The sequence below is a fragment of the Hydractinia symbiolongicarpus genome, chromosome 7, assembly GCF_029227915.1.
Source record: "Hydractinia symbiolongicarpus strain clone_291-10 chromosome 7, HSymV2.1, whole genome shotgun sequence".
Taxonomy (NCBI): Eukaryota; Metazoa; Cnidaria; class Hydrozoa; order Anthoathecata; family Hydractiniidae; genus Hydractinia; species Hydractinia symbiolongicarpus.
Genome location: NC_079881.1, coordinates 33,041,599 through 33,059,230, shown reverse-complemented (window position 1 = coordinate 33,059,230; position 17,632 = coordinate 33,041,599). Strand labels below are relative to the sequence as shown.

At 49.0% G+C, this 17,632-nt stretch overlaps 33 non-coding genes across 33 annotated transcripts; all 33 read left to right on the top strand.

Moving 5' to 3' along the window:
• The first annotated feature begins 117 nt into the window (after positions 1 to 117).
• Positions 118 to 256, top strand: LOC130649868 (U4 spliceosomal RNA). The gene has a single exon (XR_008983284.1). It is a non-coding gene; the product is annotated as a U4 spliceosomal RNA (small nuclear RNA).
• Positions 257 to 651: 395 nt separating this feature from the next.
• Positions 652 to 790, top strand: LOC130650475 (U4 spliceosomal RNA). Its single transcript, XR_008983861.1, has one exon. It is a non-coding gene; the product is annotated as a U4 spliceosomal RNA (small nuclear RNA).
• Positions 791 to 1,185: 395 nt separating this feature from the next.
• LOC130649867 (U4 spliceosomal RNA) lies at positions 1,186 to 1,324 on the top strand. Its single transcript, XR_008983283.1, has one exon. It is a non-coding gene; the product is annotated as a U4 spliceosomal RNA (small nuclear RNA).
• Positions 1,325 to 1,719: 395 nt separating this feature from the next.
• Positions 1,720 to 1,858, top strand: LOC130649894 (U4 spliceosomal RNA). Its single transcript, XR_008983307.1, has one exon. It is a non-coding gene; the product is annotated as a U4 spliceosomal RNA (small nuclear RNA).
• A 395-nt stretch (positions 1,859 to 2,253) lies between these two features.
• LOC130649957 (U4 spliceosomal RNA) lies at positions 2,254 to 2,392 on the top strand. The gene has a single exon (XR_008983368.1). It is a non-coding gene; the product is annotated as a U4 spliceosomal RNA (small nuclear RNA).
• A 395-nt stretch (positions 2,393 to 2,787) lies between these two features.
• Positions 2,788 to 2,926, top strand: LOC130649881 (U4 spliceosomal RNA). The gene has a single exon (XR_008983296.1). It is a non-coding gene; the product is annotated as a U4 spliceosomal RNA (small nuclear RNA).
• A 395-nt stretch (positions 2,927 to 3,321) lies between these two features.
• On the top strand, positions 3,322 to 3,460 carry LOC130650474 (U4 spliceosomal RNA). Its single transcript, XR_008983860.1, has one exon. It is a non-coding gene; the product is annotated as a U4 spliceosomal RNA (small nuclear RNA).
• A 395-nt stretch (positions 3,461 to 3,855) lies between these two features.
• On the top strand, positions 3,856 to 3,994 carry LOC130650031 (U4 spliceosomal RNA). Its single transcript, XR_008983437.1, has one exon. It is a non-coding gene; the product is annotated as a U4 spliceosomal RNA (small nuclear RNA).
• Positions 3,995 to 4,389: 395 nt separating this feature from the next.
• Positions 4,390 to 4,528, top strand: LOC130649937 (U4 spliceosomal RNA). Its single transcript, XR_008983349.1, has one exon. It is a non-coding gene; the product is annotated as a U4 spliceosomal RNA (small nuclear RNA).
• Positions 4,529 to 4,923: 395 nt separating this feature from the next.
• On the top strand, positions 4,924 to 5,062 carry LOC130649871 (U4 spliceosomal RNA). Its single transcript, XR_008983287.1, has one exon. It is a non-coding gene; the product is annotated as a U4 spliceosomal RNA (small nuclear RNA).
• A 393-nt stretch (positions 5,063 to 5,455) lies between these two features.
• On the top strand, positions 5,456 to 5,594 carry LOC130649866 (U4 spliceosomal RNA). Its single transcript, XR_008983282.1, has one exon. It is a non-coding gene; the product is annotated as a U4 spliceosomal RNA (small nuclear RNA).
• A 395-nt stretch (positions 5,595 to 5,989) lies between these two features.
• On the top strand, positions 5,990 to 6,128 carry LOC130650000 (U4 spliceosomal RNA). Its single transcript, XR_008983408.1, has one exon. It is a non-coding gene; the product is annotated as a U4 spliceosomal RNA (small nuclear RNA).
• A 395-nt stretch (positions 6,129 to 6,523) lies between these two features.
• On the top strand, positions 6,524 to 6,662 carry LOC130650472 (U4 spliceosomal RNA). Its single transcript, XR_008983859.1, has one exon. It is a non-coding gene; the product is annotated as a U4 spliceosomal RNA (small nuclear RNA).
• Positions 6,663 to 7,057: 395 nt separating this feature from the next.
• Positions 7,058 to 7,196, top strand: LOC130650471 (U4 spliceosomal RNA). The gene has a single exon (XR_008983858.1). It is a non-coding gene; the product is annotated as a U4 spliceosomal RNA (small nuclear RNA).
• Positions 7,197 to 7,591: 395 nt separating this feature from the next.
• LOC130650470 (U4 spliceosomal RNA) lies at positions 7,592 to 7,730 on the top strand. Its single transcript, XR_008983857.1, has one exon. It is a non-coding gene; the product is annotated as a U4 spliceosomal RNA (small nuclear RNA).
• Positions 7,731 to 8,125: 395 nt separating this feature from the next.
• On the top strand, positions 8,126 to 8,264 carry LOC130649851 (U4 spliceosomal RNA). The gene has a single exon (XR_008983267.1). It is a non-coding gene; the product is annotated as a U4 spliceosomal RNA (small nuclear RNA).
• A 395-nt stretch (positions 8,265 to 8,659) lies between these two features.
• Positions 8,660 to 8,798, top strand: LOC130650469 (U4 spliceosomal RNA). The gene has a single exon (XR_008983856.1). It is a non-coding gene; the product is annotated as a U4 spliceosomal RNA (small nuclear RNA).
• Positions 8,799 to 9,193: 395 nt separating this feature from the next.
• LOC130650020 (U4 spliceosomal RNA) lies at positions 9,194 to 9,332 on the top strand. Its single transcript, XR_008983427.1, has one exon. It is a non-coding gene; the product is annotated as a U4 spliceosomal RNA (small nuclear RNA).
• A 395-nt stretch (positions 9,333 to 9,727) lies between these two features.
• LOC130650467 (U4 spliceosomal RNA) lies at positions 9,728 to 9,866 on the top strand. The gene has a single exon (XR_008983854.1). It is a non-coding gene; the product is annotated as a U4 spliceosomal RNA (small nuclear RNA).
• A 395-nt stretch (positions 9,867 to 10,261) lies between these two features.
• Positions 10,262 to 10,400, top strand: LOC130649913 (U4 spliceosomal RNA). The gene has a single exon (XR_008983326.1). It is a non-coding gene; the product is annotated as a U4 spliceosomal RNA (small nuclear RNA).
• A 395-nt stretch (positions 10,401 to 10,795) lies between these two features.
• LOC130649878 (U4 spliceosomal RNA) lies at positions 10,796 to 10,934 on the top strand. Its single transcript, XR_008983293.1, has one exon. It is a non-coding gene; the product is annotated as a U4 spliceosomal RNA (small nuclear RNA).
• A 395-nt stretch (positions 10,935 to 11,329) lies between these two features.
• On the top strand, positions 11,330 to 11,468 carry LOC130650466 (U4 spliceosomal RNA). The gene has a single exon (XR_008983852.1). It is a non-coding gene; the product is annotated as a U4 spliceosomal RNA (small nuclear RNA).
• A 395-nt stretch (positions 11,469 to 11,863) lies between these two features.
• Positions 11,864 to 12,002, top strand: LOC130650465 (U4 spliceosomal RNA). The gene has a single exon (XR_008983851.1). It is a non-coding gene; the product is annotated as a U4 spliceosomal RNA (small nuclear RNA).
• A 395-nt stretch (positions 12,003 to 12,397) lies between these two features.
• LOC130650464 (U4 spliceosomal RNA) lies at positions 12,398 to 12,536 on the top strand. The gene has a single exon (XR_008983850.1). It is a non-coding gene; the product is annotated as a U4 spliceosomal RNA (small nuclear RNA).
• Positions 12,537 to 12,931: 395 nt separating this feature from the next.
• Positions 12,932 to 13,070, top strand: LOC130650022 (U4 spliceosomal RNA). The gene has a single exon (XR_008983429.1). It is a non-coding gene; the product is annotated as a U4 spliceosomal RNA (small nuclear RNA).
• A 395-nt stretch (positions 13,071 to 13,465) lies between these two features.
• Positions 13,466 to 13,604, top strand: LOC130650463 (U4 spliceosomal RNA). Its single transcript, XR_008983849.1, has one exon. It is a non-coding gene; the product is annotated as a U4 spliceosomal RNA (small nuclear RNA).
• Positions 13,605 to 13,999: 395 nt separating this feature from the next.
• LOC130649978 (U4 spliceosomal RNA) lies at positions 14,000 to 14,138 on the top strand. The gene has a single exon (XR_008983387.1). It is a non-coding gene; the product is annotated as a U4 spliceosomal RNA (small nuclear RNA).
• Positions 14,139 to 14,533: 395 nt separating this feature from the next.
• Positions 14,534 to 14,672, top strand: LOC130650461 (U4 spliceosomal RNA). The gene has a single exon (XR_008983848.1). It is a non-coding gene; the product is annotated as a U4 spliceosomal RNA (small nuclear RNA).
• Positions 14,673 to 15,067: 395 nt separating this feature from the next.
• LOC130650460 (U4 spliceosomal RNA) lies at positions 15,068 to 15,206 on the top strand. The gene has a single exon (XR_008983847.1). It is a non-coding gene; the product is annotated as a U4 spliceosomal RNA (small nuclear RNA).
• A 395-nt stretch (positions 15,207 to 15,601) lies between these two features.
• On the top strand, positions 15,602 to 15,740 carry LOC130650459 (U4 spliceosomal RNA). Its single transcript, XR_008983846.1, has one exon. It is a non-coding gene; the product is annotated as a U4 spliceosomal RNA (small nuclear RNA).
• A 395-nt stretch (positions 15,741 to 16,135) lies between these two features.
• On the top strand, positions 16,136 to 16,274 carry LOC130650458 (U4 spliceosomal RNA). The gene has a single exon (XR_008983845.1). It is a non-coding gene; the product is annotated as a U4 spliceosomal RNA (small nuclear RNA).
• Positions 16,275 to 16,669: 395 nt separating this feature from the next.
• LOC130650457 (U4 spliceosomal RNA) lies at positions 16,670 to 16,808 on the top strand. The gene has a single exon (XR_008983844.1). It is a non-coding gene; the product is annotated as a U4 spliceosomal RNA (small nuclear RNA).
• A 395-nt stretch (positions 16,809 to 17,203) lies between these two features.
• On the top strand, positions 17,204 to 17,342 carry LOC130650455 (U4 spliceosomal RNA). Its single transcript, XR_008983841.1, has one exon. It is a non-coding gene; the product is annotated as a U4 spliceosomal RNA (small nuclear RNA).
• The last annotated feature ends 290 nt before the right edge of the window (positions 17,343 to 17,632 follow it).

Genomic DNA, 17,632 nt, shown 5'->3' with positions numbered 1-17,632 from the left:
CATATGAAAACTGTTTAAGTGGCACAAGGGAAAGGCGAGGTGGGGACCAAAATGCCGTAACCACAAGCAATCGACAACGTTAAAGAAGCACGCGATGGTTGCCGTTCTTGTTGGGTTAGCTTTGCGCAGTGGCATTACCATGGCCAATGAGGTTTAACCGAGGCGTGGTGATTGCTAATTGAAAACTTTTCCCAATATCCCGCATGACGGCGTGAAACATCGCCGGCGTTGCAATATTTGGAGGTTCCCACTGGGACCATGCCTAAAAATAGAAATCTGCTGAGCTCACGAAGACTGCGTCGAATGCAAGAAAAGCGCAAAAATTCTTGTTTGCTCGCTTCCGAATGGAGAAGAACCCTTTCGTGTAAAGCAGGACACATTATGCATCGCCTCTTTTCAACGCAACTGGTCACTTCCGCAGACGGTGGGCATTCTAGGTGTAAATGGCGAATCAGTGGTGGAGACAAAGCGCTCGTTGCGGCACTGGCCCTTACTCTCACGACGACAACGGACACTTGTCTTAGTTCGGCTATGCATATGAAAACTGTTTAAGTGGCACAAGGGAAAGGCGAGGTGGGGACCAAAATGCCGTAACCACAAGCAATCGACAACGTTAAAGAAGCACGCGATGGTTGCCGTTCTTGTTGGGTTAGCTTTGCGCAGTGGCATTACCATAGCCAATGAGGTTTAACCGAGGCGTGGTGATTGCTAATTGAAAACTTTTCCCAATATCCCGCATGACGGCGTGAAACATCGCCGGCGTTGCAATATTTGGAGGTTCCCACTGGGACCATGCCTAAAAATAGAAATCTGCTGAGCTCACGAAGACTGCGTCGAATGCAAGAAAAGCGCAAAAATTCTTGTTTGCTCGCTTCCGAATGGAGAAGAACCCTTTCGTGTAAAGCAGGACACATTATGCATCGCCTCTTTTCAACGCAACTGGTCACTTCCGCAGACGGTGGGCATTCTAGGTGTAAATGGCGAATCAGTGGTGGAGACAAAGCGCTCGTTGCGGCACTGGCCCTTACTCTCACGACGACAACGGACACTTGTCTTAGTTCGGCTATGCATATGAAAACTGTTTAAGTGGCACAAGGGAAAGGCGAGGTGGGGACCAAAATGCCGTAACCACAAGCAATCGACAACGTTAAAGAAGCACGCGATGGTTGCCGTTCTTGTTGGGTTAGCTTTGCGCAGTGGCATTACCATGGCCAATGAGGTTTAACCGAGGCGTGGTGATTGCTAATTGAAAACTTTTCCCAATATCCCGCATGACGGCGTGAAACATCGCCGGCGTTGCAATATTTGGAGGTTCCCACTGGGACCATGCCTAAAAATAGAAATCTGCTGAGCTCACGAAGACTGCGTCGAATGCAAGAAAAGCGCAAAAATTCTTGTTTGCTTGCTTCCGAATGGAGAAGAACCCTTTCGTGTAAAGCAGGACACATTATGCATCGCCTCTTTTCAACGCAACTGGTCACTTCCGCAGACGGTGGGCATTCTAGGTGTAAATGGCGAATCAGTGGTGGAGACAAAGCGCTCGTTGCGGCACTGGCCCTTACTCTCACGACGACAACGGACACTTGTCTTAGTTCGGCTATGCATATGAAAACTGTTTAAGTGGCACAAGGGAAAGGCGAGGTGGGGACCAAAATGCCGTAACCACAAGCAATCGACAACGTTAAAGAAGCACGCGATGGTTGCCGTTCTTGTTGGGTTAGCTTTGGGCAGTGGCATTACCATAGCCAATGAGGTTTAACCGAGGCGTGGTGATTGCTAATTGAAAACTTTTCCCAATATCCCGCATGACGGCGTGAAACATCGCCGGCGTTGCAATATTTGGAGGTTCCCACTGGGACCATGCCTAAAAATAGAAATCTGCTGAGCTCACGAAGACTGCGTCGAATGCAAGAAAAGCGCAAAAATTCTTGTTTGCTCGCTTCCGAATGGAGAAGAACCCTTTCGTGTAAAGCAGGACACATTATGCATCGCCTCTTTTCAACGCAACTGGTCACTTCCGCAGACGGTGGGCATTCTAGGTGTAAATGGCGAATCAGTGGTGGAGACAAAGCGCTCGTTGCGGCACTGGCCCTTACTCTCACGACGACAACGGACACTTGTCTTAGTTCGGCTATGCATATGAAAACTGTTTAAGTGGCACAAGGGAAAGGCGAGGTGGGGACCACAATGCCGTAACCACAAGCAATCGACAACGTTAAAGAAGCACGCGATGGTTGCCGTTCTTGTTGGGTTAGCTTTGCGCAGTGGCATTACCATAGCCAATGAGGTTAAACCGAGGCGTGGTGATTGCTAATTGGAAACTTTTCCCAATATCCCGCATGACGGCGTGAAACATCGCCGGCGTTGCAATATTTGGAGGTTCCCACTGGGACCATGCCTAAAAATAGAAATCTGCTGAGCTCACGAAGACTGCGTCGAATGCAAGAAAAGCGCAAAAATTCTTGTTTGCTCGCTTCCGAATGGAGAAGAACCCTTTCGTGTAAAGCAGGACACATTATGCATCGCCTCTTTTCAACGCAACTGGTCACTTCCGCAGACGGTGGGCATTCTAGGTGTAAATGGCGAATCAGTGGTGGAGACAAAGCGCTCGTTGCGGCACTGGCCCTTACTCTCACGACGACAACGGACACTTGTCTTAGTTCGGCTATGCATATGAAAACTGTTTAAGTGGCACAAGGGAAAGGCGAGGTGGGGACCAAAATGCCGTAACCACAAGCAATCGACAACGTTAAAGAAGCACGCGATGGTTGCCGTTCTTGTTGGGTTAGCTTTGCGCAGTGGCATTACCATAGCCAATGAGGTTTAACCGAGGCGTGGTGATTGCTAATTGAAAACTTTTCCCAATATCCCGCATGACGGCGTGAAACATCGCCGGTGTTGCAATATTTGGAGGTTCCCACTGGGACCATGCCTAAAAATAGAAATCTGCTGAGCTCACGAAGACTGCGTCGAATGCAAGAAAAGCGCAAAAATTCTTGTTTGCTCGCTTCCGAATGGAGAAGAAGCCTTTCGTGTAAAGCAGGACACATTATGCATCGCCTCTTTTCAACGCAACTGGTCACTTCCGCAGACGGTGGGCATTCTAGGTGTAAATGGCGAATCAGTGGTGGAGACAAAGCGCTCGTTGCGGCACTGGCCCTTACTCTCACGACGACAACGGACACTTGTCTTAGTTCGGCTATGCATATGAAAACTGTTTAAGTGGCACAAGGGAAAGGCGAGGTGGGGACCAAAATGCCGTAACCACAAGCAATCGACAACGTTAAAGAAGCACGCGATGGTTGCCGTTCTTGTTGGGTTAGCTTTGCGCAGTGGCATTACCATAGCCAATGAGGTTTAACCGAGGCGTGGTGATTGCTAATTGAAAACTTTTCCCAATATCCCGCATGACGGCGTGAAACATCGCCGGCGTTGCAATATTTGGAGGTTCCCACTGGGACCATGCCTAAAAATAGAAATCTGCTGAGCTCACGAAGACTGCGTCGAATGCAAGAAAAGCGCAAAAATTCTTGTTTGCTCGCTTCCGAATGGAGAAGAACCCTTTCGTGTAAAGCAGGACACATTATGCATCGCCTCTTTTCAACGCAACTGGTCACTTCCGCAGACGGTGGGCATTCTAGGTGTAAATGGCGAATCAGTGGTGGAGACAAAGCGCTCGTTGCGGCACTGGCCCTTACTCTCACGACGACAACGGACACTTGTCTTAGTTCGGCTATGCATATGAAAACTGTTTAAGTGGCACAAGGGAAAGGCGAGGTGGGGACCAAAATGCCGTAACCACAAGCAATCGACAACGTTAAAGAAGCACGCGATGGTTGCCGTTCTTGTTGGGTTAGCTTTGCGCAGTGGCATTACCATAGCCAATGAAGTTTAACCGAGGCGTGGTGATTGCTAATTGAAAACTTTTCCCAATATCCCGCATGACGGCGTGAAACATCGCCGGTGTTGCAATATTTGGAGGTTCCCACTGGGACCATGCCTAAAAATAGAAATCTGCTGAGCTCACGAAGACTGCGTCGAATGCAAGAAAAGCGCAAAAATTCTTGTTTGCTCGCTTCCGAATGGAGAAGAACCCTTTCGTGTAAAGCAGGACACATTATGCATCGCCTCTTTTCAACGCAACTGGTCACTTCCGCAGACGGTGGGCATTCTAGGTGTAAATGGCGAATCAGTGGTGGAGACAAAGCGCTCGTTGCGGCACTGGCCCTTACTCTCACGACGACAACGGACACTTGTCTTAGTTCGGCTATGCATATGAAAACTGTTTAAGTGGCACAAGGGAAAGGCGAGGTGGGGACCAAAATGCCGTAACCACAAGCAATCGACAACGTTAAAGAAGCACGCGATGGTTGCCGTTCTTGTTGGGTTAGCTTTGCGCAGTGGCATTACCATAGCCAATGAGGTTTACCCGAGGCGTGGTGATTGCTAATTGAAAACTTTTTCCAATATCCCGCATGACGGCGTGAAACATCGCCGGCGTTGCAATATTTGGAGGTTCCCACTGGGACCATGCCTAAAAATAGAAATCTGCTGAGCTCACGAAGACTGCGTCGAATGCAAGAAAAGCGCAAAAATTCTTGTTTGCTCGCTTCCGAATGGAGAAGAACCCTTTCGTGTAAAGCAGGACACATTATGCATCGCCTCTTTTCAACGCAACTGGTCACTTCCGCAGACGGTGGGCATTCTAGGTGTAAATGGCGAATCAGTGGTGGAGACAAAGCACTCGTTGCGGCACTGGCCCTTACTCTCACGACGACAACGGACACTTGTCTTAGTTCGGCTATGCATATGAAAACTGTTTAAGTGGCACAAGGGAAAGGCGAGGTGGGGACCAAAATGCCGTAACCACAAGCAATCGACAACGTTAAAGAAGCACGCGATGGTTGCCGTTCTTGTTGGGTTAGCTTTGCGCAGTGGCATTACCATAGCCAATGAGGTTTAACCGAGGCGTGGTGATTGCTAATTGAAAACTTTTCCCAATATCCCGCATGACGGCGTGAAACATCGCCGGCGTTGCAATATTTGGAGGTTCCCACTGGGGCCATGCCTAAAAATAGAAATCTGCTGAGCTCACGAAGACTGCGTCGAATGCAAGAAAAGCGCAAAAATTCTTGTTTGCTCGCTTCCGAATGGAGAAGAACCCTTTCGTGTAAAGCAGGACACATTATGCATCGCCTCTTTTCAACGCAACTGGTCACTTCCGCAGACGGTGGGCATTCTAGGTGTAAATGGCGAATCAGTGGTGGAGACAAAGCGCTCGTTGCGGCACTGGCCCTTACTGTCACGACGACAACGGACACTTGTCTTAGTTCGGCTATGCATATGAAAACTGTTATTGGCACAAGGGAAAGGCGAGGTGGGGACCAAAATGCCGTAACCACAAGCAATCGACAACGTTAAAGAAGCACGCGATGGTTGCCGTTCTTGTTGGGTTAGCTTTGCGCAGTGGCATTACCATGGCCAATGAGGTTTAACCGAGGCGTGGTGATTGCTAATTGAAAACTTTTCCCAATATCCCGCATGACGGCGTGAAACATCGCCGGCGTTGCAATATTTGGAGGTTCCCACTGGGACCATGCCTAAAAATAGAAATCTGCTGAGCTCACGAAGACTGCGTCGAATGCAAGAAAAGCGCAAAAATTCTTGTTTGCTCGCTTCCGAATGGAGAAGAACCCTTTCGTGTAAAGCAGGACACATTATGCATCGCCTCTTTTCAACGCAACTGGTCACTTCCGCAGACGGTGGGCATTCTAGGTGTAAATGGCGAATCAGTGGTGGAGACAAAGCGCTCGTTGCGGCACTGGCCCTTACTCTCACGACGACAACGGACACTTGTCTTAGTTCGGCTATGCATATGAAAACTGTTTAAGTGGCACAAGGGAAAGGCGAGGTGGGGACCAAAATGCCGTAACCACAAGCAATCGACAACGTTAAAGAAGCACGCGATGGTTGCCGTTCTTGTTGGGTTAGCTTTGGGCAGTGGCATTACCATAGCCAATGAGGTTTAACCGAGGCGTGGTGATTGCTAATTGAAAACATTTCCCAATATCCCGCATGACGGCGTGAAACATCGCCGGCGTTGCAATATTTGGAGGTTCCCACTGGGACCATGCCTAAAAATAGAAATCTGCTGAGCTCATGAAGACTGCGTCGAATGCAAGAAAAGCGCAAAAATTCTTGTTTGCTCGCTTCCGAATGGAGAAGAACCCTTTCGTGTAAAGCAGGACACATTATGCATCGCCTCTTTTCAACGCAACTGGTCACTTCCGCAGACGGTGGGCATTCTAGGTGTAAATGGCGAATCAGTGGTGGAGACAAAGCGCTCGTTGCGGCACTGGCCCTTACTCTCACGACGACAACGGACACTTGTCTTAGTTCGGCTATGCATATGAAAACTGTTTAAGTGGCACAAGGGAAAGGCGAGGTGGGGACCAAAATGCCGTAACCACAAGCAATCGACAACGTTAAAGAAGCACGCGATGGTTGCCGTTCTTGTTGGGTTAGCTTTGCGCAGTGGCATTACCATAGCCAATGAGGTTTAACCGAGGCGTGGTGATTGCTAATTGAAAACTTTTCCCAATATCCCGCATGACGGCGTGAAACATCGCCGGCGTTGCAATATTTGGAGGTTCCCACTGGGACCATGCCTAAAAATAGAAATCTGCTGAGCTCACGAAGACTGCGTCGAATGCAAGAAAAGCGCAAAAATTCTTGTTTGCTCGTTTCCGAATGGAGAAGAACCCTTTCGTGTAAAGCAGGACACATTATGCATCGCCTCTTTTCAACGCAACTGTTCACTTCCGCAGACGGTGGGCATTCTAGGTGTAAATGGCGAATCAGTGGTGGAGACAAAGCGCTCGTTGCGGCACTGGCCCTTACTGTCACGACGACAACGGACACTTGTCTTAGTTCGGCTATGCATATGAAAACTGTTTAAGTGGCACAAGGGAAAGGCGAGGTGGGGACCAAAATGCCGTAACCACAAGCAATCGACAACGTTAAAGAAGCACGCGATGGTTGCCGTTCTTGTTGGGTTAGCTTTGCGCAGTGGCATTACCATAGCCAATGAGGTTTAACCGAGGCGTGGTGATTGCTAATTGAAAACTTTTCCCAATATCCCGCATGACGGCGTGAAACATCGCCGGCGTTGCAATATTTGGAGGTTCCCACTGGGACCATGCCTAAAAATAGAAATCTGCTGAGCTCACGAAGACTGCGTCGAATGCAAGAAAAGCGCAAAAATTCTTGTTTGCTCGCTTCCGAATGGAGAAGAACCCTTTCGTGTAAAGCAGGACACATTATGCATCGCCTCTTTTCAACGCAACTGGTCACTTCCGCAGACGGTGGGCATTCTAGGTGTAAATGGCGAATCAGTGGTGGAGACAAAGCGCTCGTTGCGGCACTGGCCCTTACTCCCACGACGACAACGGACACTTGTCTTAGTTCGGCTATGCATATGAAAACTGTTTAAGTGGCACAAGGGAAAGGCGAGGTGGGGACCAAAATGCCGTAACCACAAGCAATCGACAACGTTAAAGAAGCGCGCGATGGTTGCCGTTCTTGTTGGGTTAGCTTTGCGCAGTGGCATTACCATAGCCAATGAGGTTTAACCGAGGCGTGGTGATTGCTAATTGAAAACTTTTCCCAATATCCCGCATGACGGCGTGAAACATCGCCGGCGTTGCAATATTTGGAGGTTCCCACTGGGACCATGCCTAAAAATAGAAATCTGCTGAGCTCACGAAGACTGCGTCGAATGCAAGAAAAGCGCAAAAATTCTTGTTTGCTCGCTTCCGAATGGAGAAGAACCCTTTCGTGTAAAGCAGGACACATTATGCATCGCCTCTTTTCAACGCAACTGGTCACTTCCGCAGACGGTGGGCATTCTAGGTGTAAATGGCGAATCAGTGGTGGAGACAAAGCGCTCGTTGCGGCACTGGCCCTTACTCTCACGACGACAACGGACACTTGTCTTAGTTCGGCTATGCATATGAAAACTGTTTAAGTGGCACAAGGGAAAGGCGAGGTGGGGACCAAAATGCCGTAACCACAAGCAATCGACAACGTTAAAGAAGCACGCGATGGTTGCCGTTCTTGTTGGGTTAGCTTTGCGCAGTGGCATTACCATAGCCAATGAGGTTTAACCGAGGCGTGGTGATTGCTAATTGAAAACTTTTCCCAATGTCCCGCATGACGGCGTGAAACATCGCCGGCGTTGCAATATTTGGAGGTTCCCACTGGGACCATGCCTAAAAATAGAAATCTGCTGAGCTCAGGAAGACCGCGTCGAATGCAAGAAAAGCGCAAAAATTCTTGTTTGCTCGCTTCCGAATGGAGAAGAACCCTTTCGTGTAAAGCAGGACACATTATGCATCGCCTCTTTTCAACGCAACTGGTCACTTCCGCAGACGGTGGGCATTCTAGGTGTAAATGGCGAATCAGTGGTGGAGACAAAGCGCTCGTTGCGGCACTGGCCCTTACTCTCACGACGACAACGGACACTTGTCTTAGTTCGGCTATGCATATGAAAACTGTTTAAGTGGCACAAGGGAAAGGCGAGGTGGGGACCAAAATGCCGTAACCACAAGCAATCGACAACGTTAAAGAAGCACGCGATGGTTGCCGTTCTTGTTGGGTTAGCTTTGCGCAGTGGCATTACCATAGCCAATGAGGTTTAACCGAGGCGTGGTGATTGCTAATTGAAAACTTTTCCCAATATCCCGCATGACGGCGTGAAACATCGCCGGCGTTGCAATATTTGGAGGTTCCCACTGGGACCATGCCTAAAAATAGAAATCTGCTGAGCTCACGAAGACTGCGTCGAATGAAAGAAAAGGGCAAAAATTTTTGTTTGCTCGCTTCCGAATGGAGAAGAACCCTTTCGTGTAAAGCAGGACACATTATGCATCGCCTCTTTTCAACGCAACTGGTCACTTCCGCAGACGGTGGGCATTCTAGGTGTAAATGGCGAATCAGTGGTGGAGACAAAGCGCTCGTTGCGGCACTGGCCCTTACTCTCACGACGACAACGGACACTTGTCTTAGTTCGGCTATGCATATGAAAACTGTTTAAGTGGCACAAGGGAAAGGCGAGGTGGGGACCAAAATGCCGTAACCACAAGCAATCGACAACGTTAAAGAAGCACGCGATGGTTGCCGTTCTTGTTGGGTTAGCTTTGCGCAGTGGCATTACCATAGCCAATGAGGTTTAACCGAAGCGTGGTGATTGCTAATTGAAAACTTTTCCCAATATCCCGCATGACGGCGTGAAACATCGCCGGCGTTGCAATATTTGGAGGTTCCCACTGGGACCATGCCTAAAAATAGAAATCTGCTGAGCTCACGAAGACTGCGTCGAATGCAAGAAAAGCGCAAAAATTCTTGTTTGCTCGCTTCCGAATGGAGAAGAACCCTTTCGTGTAAAGCAGGACACATTATGCATCGCCTCTTTTCAACGCAACTGGTCACTTCCGCAGACGGTGGGCATTCTAGGTGTAAATGGCGAATCAGTGGTGGAGACAAAGCGCTCGTTGCGGCACTGGCCCTTACTCTCTCGACGACAACGGACACTTGTCTTAGTTCGGCTATGCATATGAAAACTGTTTAAGTGGCACAAGGGAAAGGCGAGGTGGGGACCAAAATGCCGTAACCACAAGCAATCGACAACGTTAAAGAAGCACGCGATGGTTGCCGTTCTTGTTGGGTTAGCTTTGCGCAGTGGCATTACCATAGCCAATGAGGTTTAACCGAGGCGTGGTGATTGCTAATTGAAAACTTTTCCCAATATCCCGCATGACGGCGTGAAACATCGCCGGCGTTGCAATATTTGGAGGTTCCCACTGGGACCATGCCTAAAAATAGAAATCTGCTGAGCTCACGAAGACTGCGTCGAATGCAAGAAAAGCGCAAAAATTCTTGTTTGCTCGCTTCCGAATGGAGAAGAACCCTTTCGTGTAAAGCAGGACACATTATGCATCGCCTCTTTTCAACGCAACTGGTCACTTCCGCAGACGGTGGGCATTCTAGGTGTAAATGGCGAATCAGTGGTGGAGACAAAGCGCTCGTTGCGGCACTGGCCCTTACTCTCACGACGACAACGGACACTTGTCTTAGTTCGGCTATGCATATGAAAACTGTTTAAGTGGCACAAGGGAAAGGCGAGGTGGGGACCAAAATGCCGTAACCACAAGCAATCGACAACGTTAAAGAAGCGCGCGATGGTTGCCGTTCTTGTTGGGTTAGCTTTGCGCAGTGGCATTACCATAGCCAATGAGGTTTAACTGAGGCGTGGTGATTGCTAATTGAAAACTTTTCCCAATATCCCGCATGACGGCGTGAAACATCGCCGGCGTTGCAATATTTGGAGGTTCCCACTGGGACCATGCCTAAAAATAGAAATCTGCTGAGCTCACGAAGACTGCGTCGAATGCAAGAAAAGCGCAAAAATACTTGTTTGCTCGCTTCCGAATGGAGAAGAACCCTTTCGTGTAAAGCAGGACACATTATGCATCGCCTCTTTTCAACGCAACTGGTCACTTCCGCAGACGGTGGGCATTCTAGGTGTAAATGGCGAATCAGTGGTGGAGACAAAGCGCTCGTTGCGGCACTGGCCCTTACTCTCACGACGACAACGGACACTTGTCTTAGTTCGGCTATGCATATGAAAACTGTTTAAGTGGCACAAGGGAAAGGCGAGGTGGGGACCAAAATGCCGTAACCACAAGCAATCGACAACGTTAAAGAAGCACGCGATGGTTGACGTTCTTGTTGGGTTAGCTTTGCGCAGTGGCATTACCATAGCCAATGAGGTTTAACCGAGGCGTGGTGATTGCTAATTGAAAACTTTTCCCAATGTCCCGCATGACGGCGTGAAACATCGCCGGCGTTGCAATATTTGGAGGTTTCCACTGGAACCATGCCTAAAAATAGAAATCTGCTGAGCTCACGAAGACTGCGTCGAATGCAAGAAAAGCGCAAAAATTCTTGTTTGCTCGCTTCCGAATGGAGAAGAACCCTTTCGTGTAAAGCAGGACACATTATGCATCGCCTCTTTTCAACGCAACTGGTCACTTCCGCAGACGGTGGGCATTCTAGGTGTAAATGGCGAATCAGTGGTGGAGACAAAGCGCTCGTTGCGGCACTGGCCCTTACTCTCACGACGACAACGGACACTTGTCTTAGTTCGGCTATGCATATGAAAACTGTTTAAGTGGCACAAGGGAAAGGCGAGGTGGGGACCAAAATGCCGTAACCACAAGCAATCGACAACGTTAAAGAAGCACGCGATGGTTGCCGTTCTTGTTGGGTTAGCTTTGCGCAGTGGCATTACCATAGCCAATGAGGTTTAACCGAGGCGTGGTGATTGCTAATTGAAAACTTTTCCCAATATCCCGCATGACGGCGTGAAACATCGCCGGCGTTGCAATATTTGGAGGTTCCCACTGGGACCATGCCTAAAAATAGAAATCTGCTGAGCTCACGAAGACTGCGTCGAATGCAAGAAAAGCGCAAAAATTCTTGTTTGCTCGCTTCCGAATGGAGAAGAACCCTTTCGTGTAAAGCAGGACACATTATGCATCGCCTCTTTTCAACGCAACTGGTCACTTCCGCAGACGGTGGGCATTCTAGGTGTAAATGGCGAATCAGTGGTGGAGACAAAGCGCTCGTTGCGGCACTGGCCCTTACTCTCACGACGACAACGGACACTTGTCTTAGTTCGGCTATGCATATGAAAACTGTTTAAGTGGCACAAGGGAAAGGCGAGGTGGGGACCAAAATGCCGTAACCACAAGCAATCGACAACGTTAAAGAAGCACGCGATGGTTGCCGTTCTTGTTGGGTTAGCTTTGCGCAGTGGCATTACCATAGCCAATGAGGTTTAACCGAGGCGTGGTGATTGCTAATTGAAAACTTTTCCCAATATCCCGCATGACGGCGTGAAACATCGCCGGCGTTGCAATATTTGGAGGTTCCCACTGGGACCATGCCTAAAAATAGAAATCTGCTGAGCTCACGAAGACTGCGTCGAATGCAAGAAAAGCGCAAAAATTCTTGTTTGCTCGCTTCCGAATGGAGAAGAACCCTTTCGTGTAAAGCAGGACACATTATGCATCGCCTCTTTTCAACGCAACTGGTCACTTCCGCAGACGGTGGGCATTCTAGGTGTAAATGGCGAATCAGTGGTGGAGACAAAGCGCTCGTTGCGGCACTGGCCCTTACTCTCACGACGACAACGGACACTTGTCTTAGTTCGGCTATGCATATGAAAACTGTTTAAGTGGCACAAGGGAAAGGCGAGGTGGGGACCAAAATGACGTAACCACAAGCAATCGACAACGTTAAAGAAGCGCGCGATGGTTGCCGTTCTTGTTGGGTTAGCTTTGCGCAGTGGCATTACCATAGCCAATGAGGTTTAACCGAGGCGTGGTGATTGCTAATTGAAAACTTTTCCCAATATCCCGCATGACGGCGTGAAACATCGCCGGCGTTGCAATATTTGGAGGTTCCCACTGGGACCATGCCTAAAAATAGAAATCTGCTGAGCTCACGAAGACTGCGTCGAATGCAAGAAAAGCGCAAAAATTCTTGTTTGCTCGCTTCCGAATGGAGAAGAACTCTTTCGTGTAAAGCAGGACACATTATGCATCGCCTCTTTTCAACGCAACTGGTCACTTCCGCAGACGGTGGGCATTCTAGGTGTAAATGGCGAATCAGTGGTGGAGACAAAGCGCTCGTTGCGGCACTGGCCCTTACTCTCACGACGACAACGGACACTTGTCTTAGTTCGGCTATGCATATGAAAACTGTTTAAGTGGCACAAGGGAAAGGCGAGGTGGGGACCAAAATGCCGTAACCACAAGCAATCGACAACGTTAAAGAAGCACGCGATGGTTGCCGTTCTTGTTGGGTTAGCTTTGCGCAGTGGCATTACCATAGCCAATGAGGTTTAACCGAGGCGTGGTGATTGCTAATTGAAAACTTTTCCCAATATCCCGCATGACGGCGTGAAACATCGCCGGCGTTTCAATATTTGGAGGTTCCCACTGGGACCATGCCTAAAAATAGAAATCTGCTGAGCTCACGAAGACTGCGTCGAATGCAAGAAAAGCGCAAAAATTCTTGTTTGCTCGCTTCCGAATGGAGAAGAACCCTTTCGTGTAAAGCAGGACACATTATGCATCGCCTCTTTTCAACGCAACTGGTCACTTCCGCAGACGGTGGGCATTCTAGGTGTAAATGGCGAATCAGTGGTGGAGACAAAGCGCTCGTTGCGGCACTGGCCCTTACTCTCACGACGACAACGGACACTTGTCTTAGTTCGGCTATGCATATGAAAACTGTTTAAGTGGCACAAGGGAAAGGCGAGGTGGGGACCAAAATGCCGTAACCACAAGCAATCGACAACGTTAAAGAAGCACGCGATGGTTGCCGTTCTTGTTGGGTTAGCTTTGCGCAGTGGCATTACCATAGCCAATGAGGTTTAACCGAGGCGTGGTGATTGCTAATTGAAAACTTTTCCCAATATCCCGCATGACGGCGTGAAACATCGCCGGCGTTGCAATATTTGGAGGTTCCCACTGGGACCATGCCTAAAAATAGAAATCTGCTGAGCTCACGAAGACTGCGTCGAATGCAAGAAAAGCGCAAAAATTCTTGTTTGCTCGCTTCCGAATGGAGAAGAACCCTTTCGTGTAAAGCAGGACACATTATGCATCGCCTCTTTTCAACGCAACTGGTCACTTCCGCAGACGGTGGGCATTCTAGGTGTAAATGGCGAATCAGTGGTGGAGACAAAGCGCTCGTTGCGGCACTGGCCCTTACTCTCACGACGACAACGGACACTTGTCTTAGTTCGGCTATGCATATGAAAACTGTTTAAGTGGCACAAGGGAAAGGCGAGGTGGGGACCAAAATGCCGTAACCACAAGCAATCGACAACGTTAAAGAAGCACGCGATGGTTGCCGTTCTTGTTGGGTTAGCTTTGCGCAGTGGCATTACCATAGCCAATGAGGTTTAACCGAGGCGTGATGATTGCTAATTGAAAACTTTTCCCAATATCCCGCATGACGGCGTGAAACATCGCCGGCGTTGCAATATTTGGAGGTTCCCACTGGGACCATGCCTAAAAATAGAAATCTGCTGAGCTCACGAAGACTGCGTCGAATGCAAGAAAAGCGCAAAAATTCTTGTTTGCTCGCTTCCGAATGGAGAAGAACCCTTTCGTGTAAAGCAGGACACATTATGCATCGCCTCTTTTCAACGCAACTGGTCACTCCCGCAGACGGTGGGCATTCTAGGTGTAAATGGCGAATCAGTGGTGGAGACAAAGCGCTCGTTGCGCCACTGGCCCTTACTCTCACGACGACAACGGACACTTGTCTTAGTTCGGCTATGCATATGAAAACTGTTTAAGTGGCACAAGGGAAAGGCGAGGTGGGGACCAAAATGCCGTAACCACAAGCAATCGACAACGTTAAAGAAGCACGCGATGGTTGCCGTTCTTGTTGGGTTAGCTTTGCGCAGTGGCATTACCATAGCCAATGAGGTTTAACCGAGGCGTGGTGATTGCTAATTGAAAACTTTTCCCAATATCCCGCATGACGGCGTGAAACATCGCCGGCGTTGCAATATTTGGAGGTTCCCACTGGGACCATGCCTAAAAATAGAAATCTGCTGAGCTCACGAAGACTGCGTCGAATGCAAGAAAAGCGCAAAAATTCTTGTTTGCTCGCTTCCGAAGGGAGAAGAACCCTTTCGTGTAAAGCAGGACACATTATGCATTGCCTCTTTTCAACGCAACTGGTCACTTCCGCAGACGGTGGGCATTCTAGGTGTAAATGGCGAATCAGTGGTGGAGACAAAGCGCTCGTTGCGGCACTGGCCCTTACTCTCACGACGACAACGGACACTTGTCTTAGTTCGGCTATGCATATGAAGACTGTTTAAGTGGCACAAGGGAAAGGCGAGGTGGGGACCAAAATGCCGTAACCACAAGCAATCGACAACGTTAAAGAAGCACGCGATGGTTGCCGTTCTTGTTGGGTTAGCTTTGCGCAGTGGCATTACCATAGCCAATGAGGTTTAACCGAGGCGTGGTGATTGCTAATTGAAAACTTTTCCCAATATCCCGCATGACGGCGTGAAACATCGCCGGCGTTGCAATATTTGGAGGTTCCCACTGGGACCATGCCTAAAAATAGAAATCTGCTGAGCTCACGAAGACTGCGTCGAATGCAAGAAAAGCGCAAAAATTCTTGTTTGCTCGCTTCCGAATGGAGAAGAACCCTTTCGTGTAAAGCAGGACACATTATGCATCGCCTCTTTTCAACGCAACTGGTCACTTCCGCAGACAGTGGGCATTCTAGGTGTAAATGGCGAATCAGTGGTGGAGACAAAGCGCTCGTTGCGGCACTGGCCCTTACTCTCACGACGACAACGGACACTTGTCTTAGTTCGGCTATGCATATGAAAACTGTTTAAGTCGCACAAGGGAAAGGCGAGGTGGGGACCAAAATGCCGTAACCACAAGCAATCGACAACGTTAAAGAAGCACGCGATGGTTGCCGTTCTTGTTGGGTTAGCTTTGCGCAGTGGCATTACCATAGCCAATGAGGTTTAACCGAGGCGTGGTGATTGCTAATTGAAAACTTTTCCCAATATCCCGCATGACGGCGTGAAACATCGCCGGCGTTGCAATATTTGGAGGTTCCCACTGGGACCATGCCTAAAAATAGAAATCTGCTGAGCTCACGAAGACTGCGTCGAATGCAAGAAAAGCGCAAAAATTCTTGTTTGCTCGCTTCCGAATGGAGAAGAACCCTTTCGTGTAAAGCAGGACACATTATGCATCGCCTCTTTTCAACGCAACTGGTCACTTCCGCAGACGGTGGGCATTCTAGGTGTAAATGGCGAATCAGTGGTGGAGACAAAGCGCTCGTTGCGGCACTGGCCCTTACTCTCACGACGACAACGGACACTTGTCTTAGTTCGGCTATGCATATGAAAACTGTTTAAGTCGCACAAGGGAAAGGCGAGGTGGGGACCAAAATGCCGTAACCACAAGCAATCGACAACGTTAAAGAAGCACGCGATGGTTGCCGTTCTTGTTGGGTTAGCTTTGCGCAGTGGCATTACCATAGCCAATGAGGTTTAACCGAGGCGTGGTGATTGCTAATTGAAAACTTTTCCCAATATCCCGCATGACGGCGTGAAACATCGCCGGCGTTGCAATATTTGGAGGTTCCCACTGGGACCATGCCTAAAAATAGAAATCTGCTGAGCTCACGAAGACTGCGTCGAATGCAAGAAAAGCGCAAAAATTCTTGTTTGCTCGCTTCCGAATGGAGAAGAACCCTTTCGTGTAAAGCAGGACACATTATGCATCGCCTCTTTTCAACGCAACTGGTCACTTCCGCAGACGGTGGGCATTCTAGGTGTAAATGGCGAATCAGTGGTGGAGACAAAGCGCTCGTTGCGGCACTGGCCCTTACTCTCACGACGACAACGGACACTTGTCTTAGTTCGGCTATGCATATGAAAACTGTTTAAGTGGCACAAGGGAAAGGCGAGGTGGGGACCAAAATGCCGTAACCACAAGCAATCGACAACGTTAAAGAAGCACGCGATGGTTGCCGTTCTTGTTGGGTTAGCTTTGCGCAGTGGCATTACCATAGCCAATGAGGTTTAACCGAGGCGTGGTGATTGCTAATTGAAAACTTTTCCCAATATCCCGCATGACGGCGTGAAACATCGCCGGCGTTGCAATATTTGGAGGTTCCCACTGGGACCATGTCTAAAAATAGAAATCTGCTGAGCTCACGAAGACTGCGTCGAATGCAAGAAAAGCGCAAAAATTCTTGTTTGCTCGCTTCCGAATGGAGAAGAACCCTTTCGTGTAAAGCAGGACACATTATGCATCGCCTCTTTTCAACGCAACTGGTCACTTCCGCAGACGGTGGGCATTCTAGGTGTAAATAGCGAATCAGTGGTGGAGACAAAGCGCTCGTTGCAGCACTGGCCCTTACTCTCACGACGACAACGGACACTTGTCTTAGTTCGGCTATGCATATGAAAACTGTTTAAGTGGCACAAGGGAAAGGCGAGGTGGGGACCAAAATGCCGTAACCACAAGCAATCGACAACGTTAAAGAAGCACGCGATGGTTGCCGTTCTTGTTGGGTTAGCTTTGCGCAGTGGCATTACCATAGCCAATGAGGTTTAACCGAGGCGTGGTGATTGCTAATTGAAAACTTTTCCCAATATCCCGCATGACGGCGTGAAACATCGCCGGCGTTGCAATATTTGGAGGTTCCCACTGGGACCATGCCTAAAAATAGAAATCTGCTGAGCTCACGAAGACTGCGTCGAATGCAAGAAAAGCGCAAAAATTCTTGTTTGCTCGCTTCCGAATGGAAAAGAACCCTTTCGTGTAAAGCAGGACACATTATGCATCGCCTCTTTTCAACGCAACTGGTCACTTCCGCAGACGGTGGGCATTCTAGGTGTAAATGGCGAATCAGTGGTGGAGACAAAGCGCTCGTTGCGGCACTGGCCCTTACTCTCACGACGACAACGGACACTTGTCTTAGTTCGGCTATGGATATGAAAACT